This window comes from Martes martes (genome assembly GCF_963455335.1).
Source record: "Martes martes genome assembly, chromosome: 5".
Lineage (NCBI taxonomy): Eukaryota > Metazoa > Chordata > Mammalia > Carnivora > Mustelidae > Martes > Martes martes.
Window position 1 is genome coordinate 54,086,500 of NC_137892.1, and position 22,091 is coordinate 54,108,590.

The 22,091-nt window shown below is 36.8% G+C and overlaps 1 protein-coding gene and 1 long non-coding RNA gene across 7 annotated transcripts in view; one reads left to right on the forward strand and one right to left on the reverse strand.

The window, feature by feature from the left end:
* LOC308342899 overlaps positions 1-6,735 on the reverse strand; it is a 308,513-nt gene extending 301,778 nt beyond the window's left edge. Inside the window, exons 1-2 of one of the 2 annotated variants that reach the window (XR_013966821.1) lie at positions 6,324-6,489; positions 5,868-5,929 (exon numbers count right to left, since the gene is read on the reverse strand). This is a non-coding gene — a long non-coding RNA (uncharacterized lncRNA). Of the gene's footprint in view, positions 1-5,867; positions 5,930-6,323 lie in introns of both variants that reach the window. The other variant, XR_013966822.1, reaches the window with a different exon arrangement.
* Positions 6,736-6,947: 212 nt separating this feature from the next.
* Positions 6,948-22,091, forward strand: part of MEF2C (myocyte enhancer factor 2C) — a 171,324-nt gene continuing 156,180 nt past the window's right edge. For all 5 annotated transcript variants that reach the window (XM_080803588.1, XM_080803591.1, XM_080803594.1 and 2 more), the window contains exon 1: positions 6,948-7,214. The gene's annotated coding sequence lies outside the window, so the exon portion shown is untranslated. The remainder of the gene's footprint in view (positions 7,215-22,091) is intronic.

Here is a 22,091-nt window from a genome sequence, read left to right on the forward strand (position 1 = left end):
ATGAGGTATCACCTCATACTTCTCAGAATGGCTAAAATCAAAAACACAAGTAACACCAAGTATTGGTGAAGATTTAGAGAAAAAGGAACCCTTGTGCACTGTTGGTAGGAATGCAAGTTGGTGCAGCCACTGTGGAAAACAGTATGGAGGTATCTCAAAAAATTAAAAACAGAACTACCATATGATGCAGTAATTCCACTACCAGATATCTACCCACAGAAAATTAAAAAACACTAATTTAAAAAGATAATATGCACCCTTATGTTTATTGCAGCATCATTTTAATAGCCCAATTAGGAAAGCAACCCAAATTATGTCCATTCATTTATCCATTGATAAATGAATGCATAAAGAAGATGAGATATATACATACAATGAAATATTATTCAGCCATGAAAAAGAATGAGATCTTGCCATTTGCAACAACATGGGTGGATCTAGAGGGCATAATGGCAAGTAAAACAAGTCAGACAATGACAATTACCATAAAATTTCACTTATATGTGGAATTTAAGAAACAAAACAAAGGGGAAAAAAGAGAAAAAAAAAAGAGTCAAATAGAGAGAACAAACTGGTGGCTGCCAGAGGGGAGGTGGGTGGAGGGTTGGGTGAAATAAATAAAGGTTATTAAGAGTACACTTGTCATGATAAGCACTGAATGATGAATAAAACTGCTAAATCATTATATTGTACTCTTGAAACTAATTCTAACTATATAACTATGTATTAGTCAATCAATAATTTAAAAAATTATAAAAAAGAGGTCCTGAAAGTTGCACTCATGGTTAAGTCTACAGTATTCCAAAGGACAGGGACAGACACACACACACACACACACACACACTCCTACACCTTTTTCAGTTTGCTTTAAATATTGAGTTTTGTATTAAGATGGTGTTTGGATTAATAAGCTACAGCTGAACCTTTTTTTGGAAACAACAAAGGAGACTTTCTATTCTAGCCAAAATGGACTAAGAGGGGCTATGTGTACCCCCCTTCCTAAAACAATAACAATAACAATGACAAAAAATATAAAAAAGTCTTGTTTTTAAGACATGAACATCAGGCAACAAAGAAATCCCTAAGAAATGAGAAGCCAAGGAGGTAAATCTTTTGCTTGCCCTGCTTACAGTCTTGACGGGTTTCTTAGCAGAGTCACAGGGAGGGTAACTCAAGAGAGGCAAACTCAAGTTGAGGAAGCAGGTCTGAAAGTGTGCAAGGGTAAGATGGTAGCTATCGTTCACAGGACAGGGCACCTGGCAAAGGGCTGCTGTATAGCGAAAGATGTCCTGAGACCTGCAGGGTCCCGCTTGAGAATTTAGCAGAGTACTGATCTGGGCAACTGTGTGAGGAAACTTCCCAAGGCTGGGTATTCCTTAACTCTGAGGAATAAATAGATCTAAACAATGATCAATATCTGCTAACATCACAAAAAGAGAGAGAACCAGTAGTCTTGCTCAGCCTCCTCCAAATGCATTTGGTCAAGTTCCTAATCTTAATTACCAATTAGTAGAAAAGGTATGGGTCAGAGGAGCTTACTAAACAACTCTACAGGAAGGCATCAGCAAATACAAACTATGGAGAGCTCTACCACCCAAATAATCCAGTTTCCTTAACAAACAAAGAAAAATAGATGGAGGGGAAACCTCCAGAGTAAAAGAGAAGAGAAATAACCAATTGCAATGTATGGGTCTTATTTGTATTCTGTTTCAAATAGTAAAAAGTAATTGTAAAAACGTAAGAGACAATTTGGAAAATCTGAATATTGGTTGTGCATATTTGATAATAAAAAGAAGAAAATATTGACTGTTATGTATGGCTCATTTTTCAGGTGTGATTCATTTTTTCAGTTAAAAAACAAGTCCTAGGGGTGCCTGGGTGGCTCAGTGGGTTAAAGCCTCTGCCTTCGGCTCCGGTCATGATCCCAGGGTCCTGGGATCAGGCCCCGCATTGGGCTCTCTGCTAAGCAGGGAGCCTCCTTCCTCTTCTCTCTCTGTCTGCTTCTCTGCCTACTTGTGATCTCTGTCTGTCAAATGAATAAATAAAATCTTTTAAAAAATAATAAAAAATAAAAAAATAATAAAAATAAAAAATAAGTCCTAAAAAAAAAATCCTAAACTTATAAAGATATCTGCTGAATGAAATGAAGTCATGCCTGGAATTGGCTTCCAAATAATTTGGGGTGGGGGTAGGAAGTGGAAATAAGGGATATGTTGAAACAAAATTGTCCATGAGATGACAGTTGTTGAAGGTAAGTTGTAGTTGTACGAAAGTTCATTATACCATTCTCTCTAGTTTTTAGTATGTTTCAAATTCTCATAATAAAAATTTAGTTAAGTAAATTAGAAATACATCAATAAATACGTAAGAGATTAAGGCTGTGATTTAGGACTCAGAAGTCACAGGCCATGATAAAAACTATTTCTCAGACGTGGAGATAACAGAGATGATGTTTTATGAGGGCACTGAGGACTGTGATTTGTAGCATTCCCTTAATGGAAGACTATATTTTCTCCACACAGAACACTGGCTTTTTAGCAAGGATAGACCTTCCTTCTGAAAATAGAACTAGCAGTATGCAAGTGGCTGACTACCTAAGAGAAGACTCAAAAGACATCAAAGGAGACCAAAAACCTAGATCTACAGATGTGGTTATTATGTCTTCCTGTTCTTTTAATAAGGTTAGGTTTATGAGAAGTCTAACAAAGCACATGACTGCTGCCCTTCTAACAGCATCCCTGCTATACAATTCAACCAATTCAGTCTTGCCATTCCTACATTTCCTGTTTGTTCATTGTCGCAACTCCACCTTCCACATACACATTTAAGTTTTTTTGGTTTTGAGGTCAAGGAGATGTCCAAATATTTTTTCCCCATTCAAATAATTCATCAGAAATACATTCCAACTAGAATCTAGTTGTTTTGCAGTAGGAGGGACACTGTGAGTAGTTTGTCCGAGGTTCTGCCGAAAGAAGTCTCCTCTCTCCTCTTATCTGAGCCCTACCCATTCAAAAGGATATGTACAAAGCCAATAAATGGATCTTCTAAAAAGATGAATGTTATACCTTCCATTTTTAAAAATTCCTCATGGTCTCTAGTTCAGTATCTTATAAATAAGCTATAGCCTACATTTCTTACTCAAGAAATGAGCTGATTTGCTGACTCTAAAAAAAAAAGTCAAAGTAAATTTTAATTCTCAGTATATTTTTAGCTAATAATTCTGTCTATAATATTATTGTACTAGTAATATTCTTAAGATATCATGATACATCCTAATGCCCATTTCCACTAAATGCCTAAAAAGGCCATGGGAGCATGGCTTTAAAATATGATTTAAAATCTGATATGTGCTTTGGCAGCAAAATTAGCTTTAGGGACTCAAGGCTAGTGAGCATTTTTGTAGGTTGGTTACATTTTGTATTGCAAGATGCATTACAGAAATTGTAAGTGAACTTTTCAAAATATTTATTATCATTTTTACAACTTTCATTGGAGTGGTTTTGTTTTTAGATGCAGCCTTGCTTATAATGTCCATTTTAAAAGTTGATACCCAAGGCTTATAAAACAAAATTATAAGGTCTTCCCATCAACAATATTAAAAGCATTCATCTCTAAGAAAGAGTTATAAAGAAATTCCACTGCAATGATAATTCAAACATTAAAGAAATTATAAAAATTGTTACTGTATGATAGAATACCAAATAATTAGAAACTGCTTTGTACTTTAATTTCTTTTTTATTATTTTTTGTTATGTTTAGTTAGCCACTGTATTGCAGTACATTAGTTTTTAATGCAGTGTTCAATGATTTATTTGTTACATATAATTTCTGATAAAAGCAAAATACCTGTATAACTGCCATTTAGTCACATGTGACCTATGTAAATTTAAATCAATTAAATTGAAATTATATTCAAAATTCAGTTTCTCCATCATACTAGCCATATTTTAAATGCTCACCAGCCACATGTGTCTACTGGTTACCATACCGGACGGGGCAGATATAGAACAATGTCTATTGTCTCATAAAGGTTGATCGAGTAATGATGGTCTTTGTTAGAGAAATCAGCACTGAGGAATGGATGCGCATATATCAATTTATTTCTGTCATGCCATTTTTCCTTTAGTATAAGAGACAGAATTAAACTTATAAAATTTAAATCGCTTTTCTGGAAAATCTATATTCTCACGCAAATATTTAAAATTGTGTCACAAACACTGCAGTGTAGATTTTCTTTTTCCTCTGCCACAAGGAGAACAGAATTCAGAAGATCCCACCTGCTCAAGATAGGGAATTATGGCATTAGCCAGTCTTCTTCTCCTTTGATTCACATTTTTGTTCTTTATAAAGACCTGTTCTAAACCTGCTGCTTTCAAGCTTACCCAGCAATGGCCCAACATTTATTCTGTGGCAAGGAATTCCTATTTAGAGGGCTCTACCTCGGGCCTCAAACTCCACACTTGTGAAGTTTGTTAACTAGCATAAGAAAACTCACTTCCTAGTCAGGTCCTCCTACCGAGAGAGGAGGCTCTTACACTCTTCCAATGTACTAACAGATTCCTTAATCTAACACAACTTTTCATCTCTCAATTCAGAAAGATGCATTTTGTAACATATGTAAAAAAGACAGAAACATGGAAAGGCATAAATAATACTGCATTCTCTTATGGGAAAGTGAAATGCTCCTGTAGTGAGATACTGAATAGGAAGGGTCTGTCTAATTCAGCGAAGAAACTGAGGGAGATCATCTCTACCATTTCTGCTTAGCAAGGAACCATGCTGCAAAGGAAAGACAGAAAACAAGAGCAACAAAGTAAATGAAAAGCATATGAAAAACTTCTAAACAGGGCTAAACCGGATGCATTTAAGTGCAACTCCTGAAAACCTTGATGAGCAGTCATATGTCTATATTTAAAAGACTAGATAAACCATATAGTTGATCCAGATAGTAAAAAAGGAAAAAAAGCTATCTATAATTATATGAGTATAGAGTGTTAAGTATTTTCATGAAAAAGTAAACAATAATGAATAATTATTTAGTATCGAAAATAACTTGACCTTAAAAGTAGAGAGTGCAAATGAGAAAAAAAAATTAATAAAGTCCAAGTAAAGAAGTTCTTAATACAACAGTCCAAATATTTGTAAAGTGGATCTTTGTCCAGAATAGTATTGTTTGCAAACAATTTCTACAGCAGATTCAACAGATTCCATGGTTCCAAAAATTAATTAGAACCTTAAAATTAGCTATAGAAATTAGCTACAAGCTAATGAGTTTGGGGGGGAAAAAGAAAGAACACAATATGCCAACTTTTCAACCCTTTCTGCAAACAGACTTTCACATCTTAAAAATTACACTTGCTTTCAAGATTCCTTGCATCCATAACTTCACCTTTTTGCTCACTTGCTCACTCCCCAAGAAAGTCTAAAACCAAATAAACCACTATAAATGTTTACCAAAAAATTGTTATTTTCCAAACAATTTTTTCTTAATTTTTAAAGTTGGAAAAGTTTTTATTACAATTAGGTCACTACTCCTGGCATAAGGCCTCTGAAACATTGTTTCTCAGACATTAATGGGTCTTGGAAAAGTTTGAAACTCTCAATTCATTATGACTTTGAGTAGCTGTTTTGTACCGAAGAATGAGAATTGATGGAGAGGTTGGGACTAAACACATAATTTTATGAAATATGATGAAAACATAAGGGTTTTGTTATGACGCACGTAACAATCAAGAACCTGCTTCTTTTTAGCAAGCTCCTAAAAAGTAGCTCCCGTATAATTATTAAATAAAAACACTCACTTATTCGGCACTCAGCTAGCTTTTAAACTCTGAATAAGAGAAGTACACAGTGAGAGAGGTACTTACATGGTTTCCCTGGATACTGGATGATGCCATTCAGGTCTATGTTTTTATCTGAAAGTGGTGCCCTGCGGAGAAATGAGGCTTGGTGAGTGGCTGTTTATACATAGTAAGTAAACAGGAACTTTGTTTATTTTACAAAGCATTTTTTATTTTGACCCAGATTTCTTTTTCTCATCATACCCAAACCTTGTAAACAGCAATAATACGGTAGAACAGGTACTTTGCACTACTCTTTCTAATACCACTTAGGAGATCATAATTATCAAAGCAGAAGCTCAGAATGCTTTGGTTAAACACATTACTCCTTGGGCTACTTTATATATCTTAACAACTATATTTATGTCAGACATATCAGTGAACACTGCCTGCCTCTCTATTTCCCTCAGAAGGAGTTGTTCTCAAACTGTCAATAAAGAAATTAATCTAAAAAAAATTCACACACATGATAAATGTCCTTACCTTAAAGAGTAAGAGAATTCTAGCTTCACCAGCTCCTAAACATCCAAGGTTTCCACAGACATTAACTGTCATTTTAGATGTAGTAGTGGGGTCTTAGATCCTCAATAGTTTAAGGGCTACGAGCACACAATTTTGACATTCAGTCTCTCAGAACTACAGGCTGTCTAATTTTGGTAGCATGATTAATCCCTCCTATGTGATAAGTTTTAACCTTCTAATATTTCTCTGGATCGAAAAGAACAAATGAGCTACAGCAAAGAATGGCAACTAACTTTAACGCTTAACACAATTTAATAATCTGAAATGAAGTAAGTGTGTGCTATGTTTCCATTAAAAAGTTTCCAGCCACAATTAATTGAACAAAAACTTGTCTTGTTCCAAGATTATTCTTGGAAATGTAATTTTAAAGTCTGCGTGAAATGAGGAAACTTACTTTTTTACCATATGAAAGCAATCTCATTTTTTAGGAATGATTTTTGGATAGGTTTCCAATTTGATATTTTCCATTTGAACTAGCAGCATAGGGGCTTGGCAGGGGGAGGGGAGGGAAGCAATTCTGTGTTCTTTTGCCAGCACTGACAAAGGTCTGGTTGTCAGTGATACCTTTACAGCTAAATTTACCCCAGAGTGACAGGAACAGGTGCACCTCGGCCTGCCAGACACTTGTGCACAGGGATCACGCATCTTACGGCTTGACGATCAAGGGGGGAAAGCCTGGGTCTTCATAGAAAAGGAGAAGAGACAAACGCAGCCCAAACTGGGGGGTTTCTCTTCAAAGCCAGCTGGTCTGGCTTTATTCTACAGGAATTTTTTTACCTGTCAGGGTTTGGACAACAAAGCCCTCAGCAGGTGCTGAAGGGTACAACTTCCTGGAGAAGCAGAAAGGCACTGGTGAGTTTCAATTGCCAAAATATATTTTTTAATCTTTAAAAGTTGATTTTGTTATCTTGGAAGAGGCACTGCTGAGGAACCTACATTCAGAAAGCTGATGAGACCATTGGAATCAGAGCCAACTAACTCAACAGTAGGTTTGCCTGGTGTAGAAAGTAGAGCTATTACCATTTGACAATTTTTTACATTTAAAAAAAAGAGTTTTATAGGAAAGACTTTATATTTGAATGTTGGTCTCTTTCATTACTAACTCCAACATCTGAAAGATGAAGAATTAATTACATATATGATATTAGACTATTAAAATAAACGCACAAATATCATTTCCTCTCTTTTTATCTAATTCTGTCATAATCTATTCTGAATAAAATGTTTTTTTTAATAAATCAAATAAAAATGTGAAATGGTACATGCTCTTTTCAAACATTTCATGTGCTAGCATTTTTTATGTGTGCATGTGACAGGAATATGATTAGAAAGAATATAAAATTAGTTTTATTTATAATACATTTTTAAAAACATGTATTGCACAGAATATTTAATAATTAAAAGTAGCAACATTTTCTCATTATCTTACAAAGAGTTTCTTTGGAGAAAAATCTTTGGAATAAACAACCAAGACAGTACTAAAGCATGTTTTTACGTCACTGATTTCCAAAATTAGTACATTTATATATTTGGTATTTTTATTTTGTGAATTTGAAAGTTTAGGCAAAAATATTTTTTTTTCAGAGTAGGATTTTAATTAATACAAAACATGGAAAAATAAGACCACATGTCAGGATATATTTTTAAAAAAGTGATTCTATTTCAAGGACTCATTCTTTTAACTATGCTTCACAGCATTTCTCTACAAATTGTTGTATTATACAAATTGAAAACATTTATTTAAGCAAGTAAGGAGTTCAAAGCTAAAGACTATACATAGTAAACATATGAAACCATTTTAACAACCAAATTCCATATTCACAAACAACATGGGCTAATGAATGTAAAAGACACACAGCATACACCGATCAAGAATGCTATAAATTATTAGCCCTAAAATCAATTTTCTGGGCTGTGGGGGGTACAATTGGTACTTAAGAAGAGAAAGGCTCCTACCAATATAAATTACTAATATTATGATGTAATTGTTTTTTCGTGATAATCTCATAAATAATTTTCAATCTACATGCTTAACACATAGCTGTATAGTAGGAAAATAATAAGATCTGACTTTTTTTAATGACCACTACATCTAAAACAATTATCAAATCAATGATGATATAGATAAGCCACAAATTTATAAGCATCATACTTTGACTTAATTATTGTTTAAAATTATGAACTATTTGTAGTTTTAAAAATTACCAGAAATGATCCAGTCAACAAAAAAATCTAATATTTTTAAAACATAATTAAAACCCAAATCTGATGTTCATTATAAATTACTACATATAGAATATCGTTCAGAAAATTAAAGTATATTCTATTTTTTTTAATGATATATTATGGTTTCAAACTGCTACTTTTGTGTGATAGTCTGTCATCTTCATATATTGCTTCTGATACCTAAGTAACCATGATCCAATATTGCATTTTTTAGATAGCTTCATTAGTCTCTTAAAGAATGATTATGTACTACATGCACTTGATAATTTTGCTATTTATCTAGTCTGTTAAGTACTATATTCCTAAAGAATCAGAGCACTCATTTTTTAGAAATAAGTACTGCAAACCTGAACACACACTCTCAAGTCAACTTTAAAATTACATTTGTGAATTCTTTATGTGCATTACTATTGGCTATAATTATTATACAGTTTGTCATTAACACTCAATATAAGCCACACAAAAGCTTCTTCCAAACTATTTTTCATGACTCTTGTGAATTATTTACGTGTGACTGAACCTATTAGAGATAATGTTAGGTACAACCCAAATATTCATAAATAACCAAAATTTGTCATCTTAACCATGCCCTGAATTCTGGGCTTAATCCAAAATTTCATGTTTTTTTCTTGTAATTATGGAGAGAAGCTTTAATTCCTAGTACAACTTGCAGCTACATTTTGTACTTTCCCATAAACCTTCAACTTTGTGTCACAAAAATACCTATGCCAACTCCCTCAATGTATGGAAATGATTTCTTTTAATAAGTCTTAGTCAGAAATTATGATGATGTTGCAATGACTCATATGTGTCCTAAAAGTTTAATTTAAAAACATACTTTTGAATTTTAAGCTTTATTTGCAATGTATCTTCATAGCTTAAGAATGGCTTATTTATAGTGGAGAAAAATTAATTATTCTCCTGTTTCAGAAAAACATTTGAAAAACATTTTGTTTACCCATAGACGCAAAGGGAAAATCCTGATTCTCCCAGCAACTAATTTCAACAAATTATATTGTGAATATCAATCTATTTAATTTCAGGACAATGAAGCTTCCAGCTAAAATGGTTTACTTGTAAGTATTTAAAGATACAAAAATACTTTGGCAGCTTTAAATGTATCTCCTCATTGACCAGCCACCTGACTGACAGCTGTCAACTGTCTATGGGCCAAATGTAACCCAGTAAAGATAAAAATTACATATTACTCATCCCTGTTGATAATACCTGGTGCCAGTAAGGTCTTCAAGTAGGAATAGCTAGACTATAGATATAAAGAAGTAAAAAGGGAATCATTTCCACCACCCACCATCCCTCCTTTGTCATTAACTTATTTCTCCTTCCTTTTCCACTTATCCCACTTGTCTTGATACCTATAGCTCACACCTACAAAGAGTTAAGTTCCTTAAAGGAACTTCAGATGTATGTAACAAGTGTGTGACCATGAAAATACTGGGCAGCCAGGTAATGATGCCCACACATTTCTTTCAATCAAATCTTCTTTTGAGCTCATGGAGTGTTTGAATTGTGGGAAAGAGTCTTTGATGCTTTCAACTACTCATTTAAAAAAAAAAATGAAATGGAAGCACAAAAATAAAATTTACCCAAGGTCACCAGCATGACGATGTAGATGTAGACTTGGCTCTGTCTCCCAACTTCACATACAGTGATTTTTTTTTTCTGTTAGACTTTAAACATGTGGACAATGAAACTATAAGTAAAAGAGAGCACATGGAAAATTAATGTGAGACATTCCACTGGGGAATTGTTTGCAGCCACCAAACTTAATACCTTCTTAGAGAAATAGTTTTATCAAAGCATATTAAAATGTAGCTTTAAAAAAAAAGAACATAAACACATTAAAATATCTACGGTATAAACTCTTTTTTAGATTCTCTTTACTATTTAACCTGATTTCCAAACTGAAAACATTTATGGTGTTTATGAAACTGCAGAAAGAAAAATTAATCAATGGCAATATAATGTTTAGAAGATAAATGACAAATTCAGGTTGCAAATTTTTTGGAATATTAGAAAACAATTAAAAATACAAAATATAGCAAAGCATAAGCATACATACATTACCTAAGTACAGAATATACTAAATAGTTCGCATAACCAACTCAACTACTAACAAGTGTGTGTGTGTGTTAATTACAAAACCTCTCGGGACCCCAGAGACCTTACCAGCAAGTGTTTCCTAACAGCTCAGAAATTCTATGACTCAACAATCCTGTATTAATATAAGTATCTGGTATTTATCCAAATAATTATTAATTATATTAATATTGTATATTGCTATAATATAATTTGTTGTTAATGCTGCACATCATGTTGATTCAATCAAGGTCATGAAAATATATTCAAACTAAATATTTTATTCTTCTCTGACCCTCTAGAAAAGAAATCATTTAGAAGGTAACTACCATCTTCTGAATTTAAAAGGATTTATTTTAACCCTGAGCTTTAGAGCTGTATTTGCCTGTGAGAAGAGTTTGCTTTAAAACCCAAACAAGCAAATCAATTTTTTAAGGCGGGAGACCTTTAAACATTAATATAGGATATGGGAAGAAATTGGAGACGGGATTTCCCTGCAAGGAATTCTGGTAGAATAATCTCCAACAGCTCTATGATACCATTTAGCAACTAAATTATACAAAATATCTAAATTTACAAACGTATTTGCTTATTCTATTACATTTAGTCAAAATCAACATTATTAATCAGCAAACCACTTAACAATATGCAATAACAGTATGCAAATCGATTGCAAGCAAAATAATCAGTAAATAATATCCATTTCTAGTAATTGTGAAAGACAGGGGTGTCAAGGCAAAATGTGCGAAAAATTCAGTCATCTCCCTGCATCTCAAAGGGGCGTTAGTGAAAGTGAATGACCTATCTCTCGTCTGCCTTTGAAGCGTCTTAAATGTTTTCTCATTAGAGCTGAAGAATACTGTCGGCAGAGCACCAGAGTAGAAGTAGGCAACTATGAGTCGTAATCGCTATTTCACTGCTCAGTAATTTTGTGACTCTGGGAGGATACTGAAGGGATGTGACTCTTTGCTGGGCTATGCATAAATCAGAGGAAAGGCCGTTCTGGAAGGTGTTTATCCAGTGGAAAGTGTTTCTGTTCCTTCATGTGAGGTCCCAAAAGGATTCTGGATAATATTGGTGGGTTCCGGTCTCCAATGGCCTGCCCTGACCCCTCCCTACTGCTATAAGAAGCCCACCATATTGGCAGCATTCATAGGCTAAACTAACACCAGTTTTTAGCCTATGAGCTGAGTGTGGAAAACAAAATCACTTTACAATACACTACTGACCAGTTAGCCATATTTTTCCTACTTGGGTACCCTGGTAACAAAACATAAAAGGTCTTATCTTCAAAATTACTTTGTCACACATAGCTTGGGACTTTTCACTAACTTTATAAGGCGGAATTGCCACACACGAAAAACCTACTAGTCATTTAATGTTTTCATTAATATTTTTCAAAAAAAAATATATTCTCCACACTTGCTGCTGTAAGCCAGCTTGAGAACATGTTTGCTCGTGTCAGAAAAATGTTGGAACAAGAAACAGGCTCATCAGAGAACCCCCTAATCTGAAGTGTTAAAAATATCTGGATCCAAGAGAGGTTAATAGTAGCAGCTGGCTACGCAGAGAGGTTAAAAGGCTGGGAATATGGATCCCCTTGTTGTCTGGGAAGACAATGTTGTGAAGGCCTTATATGATTGATCCCCAGGCAGAGGTAATTATCAAGGTCATAAGGAATATTTGTATTAATTGAAAGTCTTTTTAGGGAAAAGCCACATTTCTCAAGTGATTGTGAATAGGACTGGTCCTGGTTGCCAGGAATTTAGGCTCATAAGCTGCTGGCAGCCACAGAAGCATGAATGTGTGCTCCTCTCCGTTGTCACTGATGGTAGATGTCACGGGATCTGAAACCCATTTTACAGGTTTTGCTGAGATACTGGGATCCAAGAGCAGAGTTCACCCAAGAAAAAATAAGCACTGACCCTCAGATCCATAAGGATGAAGAACTGGGTCCCTGGATTGCTTAATCTGTCTTCTAATCACAATGGGTAGAATATATGTGGCATGTCCTTTTTGATTGTTTACAGCACAAGCCAAGACAAGCAATGGAAAGATTCATATCATTCTGACCTCTCATTGTTACTATTTTGAAAGGAGTTCACTGATTTAGAAGTTGCATGAAACTAACGATTAGTTGAGAGCGTGGGAACGAATAATGTAGCAAATGTAAGGTTAAGGAATTAGAAGTCTTCACAGAGCTTATGATCACCCTTACCCTAAGGCAGTGGCTTTAAAGCAAAATATACATAAGAAACACCCAAGAACCTAGTTTCAATGCAGATTTCTGAGGCTGTTGTTCAGGGGAGCTGAGATGGGGCCTAAGAATCTGAGTGACTCTGAGGCCCTCTGATAAACTGTTTTCTGTGCTAGATTGCCCACTCCACACTAAAGCCTCTTCTCTTCTTCAAGAAGGTTGGTTCTCTTGTTCTGCAGTAGCAAGAAAACCAGCACCCAGCGATCTCAGGTCCTAGGAGACCAAAGGAAGCCTATGGATACAGCTACAGAAGTTCTGTGTCCATTTTTATTTATTGTCAGATATACTTGCACTTAAGTAGTCTGTTTATTTTAATTATTTCTACGTAGATTGGCAAATGGTAAGGTTCACCCAACACTAGAGATAAACCAAAAATCATTCTCAAGTTCTATGTGAGTTTCAGGCACTAAATAAAACAGCTTTAAATATGAACAATGGCTTGCATTGACTCTTGAGAAAATTCATTAAAAAATAACAGAGTGCTTGTTACAAGAAGTGTGTATATATACATATATATATGTATGTGTGTGTATATATATATATATATATATACACACACTCAAGTTTTAGAATACCTGATCATCACTGACCCAGGGAGTTTAGAAGGCTATGGTCCAGCAATAATGTAGGAGAAACCACAGGCTTTATTCTCCTGTGCGCGAGTTGTTTTGTGGCCATAGGCTACCCAAAAGAGAGTCTCACAGCTACAAAAGGGTGAGGTGAGAATGTGTGAAACAGAATAGATGGATGAACATAAATCCTTCGAAAGCAGATAAACATCGCAAGCACATGCGTTATTCGCTGTGAGTTAATCATCATTGTAATCAGAGTGGTTATAGTGATTAATAACAAAAAAAATCATAGAAACTCTTCTATGACCATGTTATCTATAGCATATATCAATTGTTTAGAAATAACTTCCCTTGTTAGCAGTATTTTATTTTGAAGGGATTCAAATAAATAGAAAATCATTAATATCTTAAGGTTCTGAAAGAGAAAATGTAACTTTCCAAAGCATGAAAAAAAAAATCTAATTGTTAATAACCAATGGTGTGTGTGTGTGTTTATGGTTGTACTGGCTTTTATAACTGAAAATAAAAAATTTACAACTAAAAAAAAAAAATTTACAGCTGAAGATGAGAAGATGAAGCAGAAAAGATGAAGGAAGAAAGAAGGAAAAGGGGAAGGAAATGGAAAAGACAGGATTAAATCTATTGATTAGTTAGTTCACTATTGCTAAAGGGATCGAAAGGCATAAGAAAATTGTAGAATGTTTCCTACTTACCCTTCTTTAAGCAGTGTTCAAGATCTTTTACTTAGAATCATATTTCCTCATCTCTGAATTTCTTCAGAATATATTATAAAGTATATTGCATTTGATATGGAGGCTCCATATTTACAGGTTTAATGCCATACAAAGTGGGGAAATATTTGATTCACGGACCCTATCTTTGCACATAGGAAGATGCTTTGTCTGTGATTTCACAGAGGTCATAAAGGGAAGAATGTAGTTTTCCCTCCAACCTCGAACCTCTCCCCAACCCTTCCAAATTCTAACCTTCATCCAGGAAGCAATACACATGCTTATGACAGGGTTCTTATATCCCCTTCAAGACATTTCTGGAGAAATAATCACTAATTACACCTCTGATGGCTTTTGGAGGCAGAAGGGAGTTCACACAGGGTAAGACCAAGTGACAACATGGTAGCAATGGCACATGAACATGCAGCAACTGTGTGCCTCCTATGCAAGACAGGAATAGAAAAAGAGACCGGAACAACAGGTACTAAAGTGTTATTATATATTTTTAAAAAGATAGGTAGATAAATTTTCAAGGAGCATCACGATACTTGGCTGATAGAGAGCTCATCTTCCAATCACAACTTCTTCAAAAATAATCAAGTTTCTTCTTCAAGTAAGAGCCAGGCTTTCTACTTACTGGCTGGCACCTAGGGCTAACTTCCACGTCAGCTAAGCGAGAGGGACCGGAGACATGATGAAAATCTCCTCCCTGAAGCATCTCCCCATCAACGGAGCAGAGAATTTATGAAAGTTGTGTAATCATAGATACTCCTTTGGAGGATGAACTCCTTTCAGAAAACTTCTGAAGAGAAGTTCATTTAAAGGAGTAACACATTGATTCTGCATCATGAAGTAAACTGTTGGAGTGGCGGGCTCCTCTGATAGAACACAGTCCAAGAGAATTCTGGAACATAAAAAGAGTGCTGAGGAATGAAAGGACCTTGTGGGTCACATCAGTGAAAGGCTGTGAGGAGACAGAGACACTCAATAAAGAGCTATTATTGATTTTAAAAATTGCTGCTGGGTGAGTGGAGCATGCCAGAGTGAAAGAAGGACAAGCTGAAGGTGAGTCTAGGGAGGCTGGTGATACAAAGACAAGCTTCAGCAACCTTACAATTTTGCCTATACCACACAGATAATATTGATTTTAAAAGACTTAGAAACTCAGATTTAATAAAAAGCCGCTAATTCTGTATATTTATGTGATGGTTCCTTAAATTTAAGTGTAAGATTATGCAATCAATAAGCAATTTAGAAGATGTCTGACAGAACCAAAAAATAATATCTTGGAGCCTTATTCTGAGCAAATGGATATATAATTACTTTCGTAAGTCTGATAAAATATGAACACAAAAAAAATGTTTCTCTGAAAAGAATATGGAACACTGACAAGAATAATATAAATTAGCAACCCCAGAATGTAAGATTCTTGGTATAACATACATTGGTTTAATCAACATATTATCCTAAATATTTTATATTTATTTCAAATATAAAAAGCTATATTATAAAATAAAAACTGCTTTGAAGCATGAAAGATGATAGAAAAGGAAACAACTTCTAAAATATTGTTAGATAAATGAGACATTGAGGTATTTTCCAGGAGCATGTGGTAGTCCTTAAAAATGAAATAGTATGGGGCACCTGGGTGGCTCAGTGGGTTAAGCCTCTGCCTTCGGGTCGTGATCTCGGGGTCCTGGGATCGAGCCCCACATCGGGCTCTCTGCTCTGCGGGGAGCCTGCTTCCTCCTCTCTCTCTCTGCCTGCCTCTCTGCCTACTCATGATCTCTGTCTGTCAAGTGAATAAATAATAAAAATCTTTAAAAAAAAATGAAATAGTATGTTAGTGAACATTTACTGAGCATTTTTTTTTTTTTAAGATTTTATTTATTTATTTGACAGACAGAGATCACAAGTAGGTGGAGAGGCAGGCAGAGAGAGAGAGAGGAGGAAGCAGGCTCCCCGCTGAGCAGAGAGCCTGATGTGGGGCTCGATCCCAGGACCCTGGGATAATGACCTGAGCCGAAGGCATTGGCTTTAACCCATGAGCCACCCAGGCGCCCCTACTGAGCATTTTCTACATGCCAGGCACTAGGTGACTACAGAAGTACAATCTTATGTCTTCCTCTCAGGAAAATTGTCATCCTCTGGAGGTCCTGCCATGTTTTCTATTTTATAACAAGGGCATTTTGAAAATTAAGGTCAAATGGTTATTAAGTCTGAGCCTGGATTCTAATTCAGCGTCTCTGATTTACCCTTCCCTGTCCCTTGTACATTCCTTGCAAAGGTATTTCCCATGATGTTCTCATACGATATGTAACTTCTAATTGATAAAACTAACTTTTTAAAACTTTTATGATGTTATTGCCAAAATGTCTACTTAAAGGCTACACTTTCACAGCAGGAATACCCTTGAAATTCCCCTTTTGTATCTGCAATTAGTGTCAATTTATGAGCCAGATATCAAATAATCTGCTGCTTTATAATCACATCATAGTTTCCATCAAGCACCTTATTCACTACATTTGGTTTGGATTTAGTTTCACCAACAAATTCATCCTTAATGATAATGATTTGCCAACAATCAGTTAAGACTGAATAGCAAATTCCTAAGGAGATTTCTATAGAGACCTGTGCAAAGACATTATTACTGAAATAAGCGAATAACTTCCTAAGCTGTCTACCCAAAGAGGATGACACACGTTTAGACATGTATTTCTAAAATATTTTCTGGTGAGGGTAAAAAAATATCGATTACATCACCTCCTGATCTCATGATCTCTATAAGTGAGCAAAGCTTATGAGTCTAAGGACACAATACAGCATCACAGCTAAGAGCATCACTAGAAACAAACTAATCCAGCTTCATGTCCTTTGTCTGGCACTAGGGGCTATTAGACCCTGAGCAGGTATAATGTCACCTCCCTAAGTTTTAGTTTTTAAAATCTGTAAAATGAAGAGCATTGTAGTTCCTGTCTGAATGGTTGTTGTTTGGATAAAAAGAAAAAAATGTTTATAAAGCAGATAATATAATTAATTAAAGCAATTAATACAAGACTAACAGTGAGTGGCCATTAAATATTACACACTTTAAATTTATTTCAACTCTCATTCTAATAAGGTAGTATTATTTTTACACATATACTACAAATATCCTTGTATTACAAATATGAATATTATTCGCATACAAATATCAAACTACAAATTTAGTAAAAAAAGGAAATCATCTATAGAAAATCAGACTTCCTTGGTTTGAGTCTTTGACTAAGTGAAGTAGTATATACTGATAAATCAAACCAGTTTTAATTCCAGACTTAAATTTAAAAGTTTTACTGTATTTTACTTTTAATTCTCACCATATTACAAAACAATTTAGAGAGACTTCATCCCAAACAATGAAAATCAATTCTCTCTTTTCCTGGTAAATTAGCATATGGATATAATTACGTATCTCCTTGTTTTCAAATTTAGTAAGTATGGGAAACATATAAATCTATGCATGATCTTGCCTTCCTGAAAAAATAAAATTTGTATTATTTTCCTTGGTTTATAATTCTAGGTTATATACAAAATATTTAGAAGTAATTTTGTAAGTTCTCAACTATGTAAAACACCATCATTTGGAAAATTACCTAGAGAGATAAAGAAAACAAGGTACATTTTGCTGTGTGGTGGCTTTATTCTCTCCTTTCTAGATTTGTCTTATTTTGGTGTTCTTAATGAGGAGAGATAGCAGGAATACCAGATATAAATTGTTTGTTAATACTTTCTGAGTCCATTTTTCCCTGCAATACATATATATACAAATTGAAATCAATAGAAATCACATACGTCCCAAGTGGGACTTTATTAAAACCAAAAATGCAAAATGTCTATGGCTTCTGTTTTCCAAGAAGCAGCAAACAGTCCCCTAGACATAGTTGTAATGTTGATCATGCATCCAACAGAGAACAACGTCTAGGTCCCTCTTGAACAGAATGCTCCATTAGGCATTCCATGGGCTCCCCCTTCCTGGCAGGCCTTGGCCCAGCCCTATTGCCATAGATGGCCATCAGACATTTGGAATGACATAAGGAGATAATCTGAGCAGGCTCTGCCCTAAAGAATTCAAGCTAGCAGGAGACTGAAGATATCAATGTCTTCTTGGCTGACAACAGCATTCCAAAGGTCAACCAGGGTGAAAGAGGATGGACTTGGAGTTTCCAGTGCCTTTTCAACAACGAAGCAGCTAACAAGTATAAAGAAGCATCCCTCAAGACAAAAAAAAATAATAAATTAAGACAATAAAAGTCTGGAAGTATACTAGAGATGCCATGTCTGTGAAAGGGAAATAAGACAACCCACGCCCATTCAGTCAGGGAATTTTAGGTTTGAAAAGATCACCTCTCTTAAAAATAAAACAAACAGTTCTCATTCTAAACCAATTCCTACCCCTCTTGACAATCTACTTCTCCAACTTTTTCTACAGTGTCTGCCCTTGTATGGATGAATATGGAACTTAATGGTGTAGAAGTAGAAATTCTTTGCAGAAGAATAAGAATGTCTTTTACTACAGTTTACTAGTTTTCCAGCCCTGTGCTTTGCTGAGTGGCTCATTTAATCCCCATAACAAAGTTTTAAGAGTAGCACTTTATGTTCCACATTTTACAGATGAGGGAACTGAGGCAAAGGGAGGTTCCATAACATGTACCTAACAGTATCTTCATCGAATTTGGGAAAGACTATGCTTTACTAACAATTTCCACCTTATACAATACTTTTCCTCCCTGACCTTCAGAGTGTTTTTTAGCTCTTACTTTAAAAGGATAATTCCATTTCCTCAGATTTTTTTAAGTATAAATAAGAATAATGTTATCCCAACCAGTCTCTTGAAGAAGACATGATTTCAATCTATGAAACTACCAGTAATACATTTTTAGTTTGGGAGACAGCGTTCCTACACACCTTATTCTTTACTAGAATTTCTTCCTAGAAGAATGCTTAGAAGTATTTTCTCTTGTAAAAGGGTACTCCTGTCAAATCTGTCAGATCACCTTTCTATAGGGCGAATTTGCCTAGTCAGTCTCAGGCAAGGTGCCCTGGTCTGGCACAAAGTATAGTAGATAGACCCTGCCTGGTGACCTTAACTTCTTTCTAAATTCATGGCGTGATTTAATGGGTACATCTGTTAATTTCTCTGGGCCCCATTTGTCTACCCTGTAAAAAATTAGGTGCTTGTGTTAAATGTTCCCCAAGACCTCTTTCAGCAAGAAGATACGGAAATTCTGACTTTAAAACTTTCCACACTAGTGCCAGGAAATGCAAATGCCTAAGAGTGTCCTAAAATTTGGCTGGTAGCATAAAGCAGATTCTTTCTTTCTCTTTCTTCCTCTCTCTTTTTTTTAAACCAGCATTCATTTAAAACTCTAGAGCAGCACACTCCAATAGAACTTTACGCAATGATGACAATGTTCAACATCTCGCAGTCAAATAAGGTAGCCACTAGCCGCCTGTGGCTATTGAGCACTTGAAATGTGGCTAGTATAACTGGGGAACTGAATTTTGAATTTTATGTAATTCTAATAAGCTTAAACTTAATGAGCCACAGGCGGCTAGCGGCTCCCATATTGGCGGCAGCTTATAGCTTCAAGAGCACGACAATATAAACATTTTACACCTTTGATTTATTCAGCCGAGTACTTTACAATGTCTTGGGAGCATCGATCTTTTCACCACTCTTGGAGCGTTTGGTACAGCTCCACAGTTAGATCAAAGAACAGCCCAGGCATTTGCATTTCGTGATGGCATTTTTTGCGAGAGACCCCAGTATTGTTCTCACGTGCCAGCAAATAAAGGGGAGGGAAGAGGAAAGGAAGTTTGAGGGGGGAGGGGTTTTGTCTTTTCTCCCCCGTCTCCCATTTGTCTTGTAGCTTGGGGCCTTTCCTGAGCCAAGACGCGCACCTATCCACCGAGGCAGCTTAACTAGCAGACGCAGCAGTTGGCTGTTAGTTTTTTTAATAATCGTGTAGACCCTGAGAGATTGGGCTGTAAAATCCAGCTCCGGGACCGCGTCCTTTCCTATTGGTCTGTCAGGTGAAAAACCAGGGCTGACTGGCGGCGGGACAGGGGCGGCGGCCGGACCTGCGCCCGCCACTCCTTCTCCCCCAGGCGCGCAAAGCGCTCAGAGCCCCGGCGGCTGCAAGGGCCGCCGGACGCCGACCGCGTGCCAGGGCTTTGTGCACCGTGCGTAGGTGGGTTCACTGGGCGCCTCGCTCGGAACTCCCCCCTCCCCAGCCCTCTGGGGTCGTCGCTCGCCAGCCTAGGGGAAATACCCCCGAGATCCCCAAACCAGACGAGCAGGGCAACTCCCGGACACCGCCACCGAGCTTCTCCAGGGCCCACCCACCACCGTTGCGCCCTCCTCCCATTCTCCACAGCCCACCACGCGGCCTCTTCGCCAAACCACCAGCCGCTTTTCCCCGAGCCGTGACATCCCCCTCAAGACGCAACCCGGCACACTCCCCGCCAAGACAGCCCGCCCCCCTCCGCGCACCCAGGCCCACAGGCCCCTGGAGGGCCCCGAGCCCGCCTCCTCCTCGCCCGTGGCGCACGCACGTGGCGCACTCACCCCCTACTAGCTGCCTCCGAGCTCTAGAAACGCTCCCGGGAGGGAGCCCCCGCCCCCTCGGCTCCGTCCGCTCTGAGGAAAGTGGGTGGGGGGAAGCGAAGACGGGCTGAGAAGGAGTAGGTAGGTCGGTCCGCTCTGAGAAAAGTGGGTGGGGGGAAGTGGCGATGGGCAGAGAAAGGAGTATATAGGTGGAGAGCGGTGTTGGAGGGGACGACCGGCAATAATTGGATGGCGTTGCGGCTGTTGCGCCTCTGTGAACGCCCAGCCAGCGCGGATTCACTTTCCACACAAATCACCGGGAGGGATTGTTGCTGCCTGCAATCAATAACTCAGCAGAGTAAGCTGCTGAAACCACAGGCGTCCCCTGTCTGGGTCTCTTAAGGGGCCGTCCGAACTGAATTCCAGCCCTTGGCTTCCCAGACAAAGAAGTGGGCACCAAAACGCAGGACGGAGATTTTTAACCCCCACCCCCACCCCGATCCCGGGTAAAGATCTTTAAAAATTAAAGGGCACACACGTAGAGAGGTTATCTAGAAAAAAAAGAAAAGAAAAAAAAAAAGAAAAAAGAAAAACACCAAACAGTTAAAAGGGGAAGTGTAACAATCCATTCTTTGACTTGAAGGTTTCTGTGATATTTCGAGAAATGGGATAGAATCAATGTTCCGATGAACATTTAACGATTTTCTAAGTGAAGGTAAAGTCCATTAAATTTAGCCATGCATATGGATACTTTTTAATCAGCCACACATTTGCAAGGAAATTACTGATCTAGCCTTATTTGGGCATACTGATCCAGGAAAAGGAAGAAATGTATCATAATTTGTAGTGGCGTTGTTAAAAGCCTTAGCATAGCTTTCAGACATTATTCCATGAAGATTGCATTTCTGTAAGGTGAAAAGGCCCTGGGAGATGTGTATTATGATTCCCACTTAACAGACTGTAATACCAAGCAGAGCTGGGAGAAAGGGTATTCACTAGGTCACCAGATACTACCCGTCACTAAGTTTAGACTAACTCACTGTAGGCCTGAGCCTAAAAGACTAAGCTCAGCTAACATCCCTAAAATAAAAGTGGCCAAAATTCATTTCTCCTTGCCTGAAGCAATTTAAAAATAAAAATAAATCTTAGGAATGTCAACCCAAATATAGAGGCTTTATAAATCTTAATGAGTCTTCACTATGAAAAGTCTTCTTGCTAAAACAAATGGGTAAATGGATATTGACCATCCTGGTCTGATAA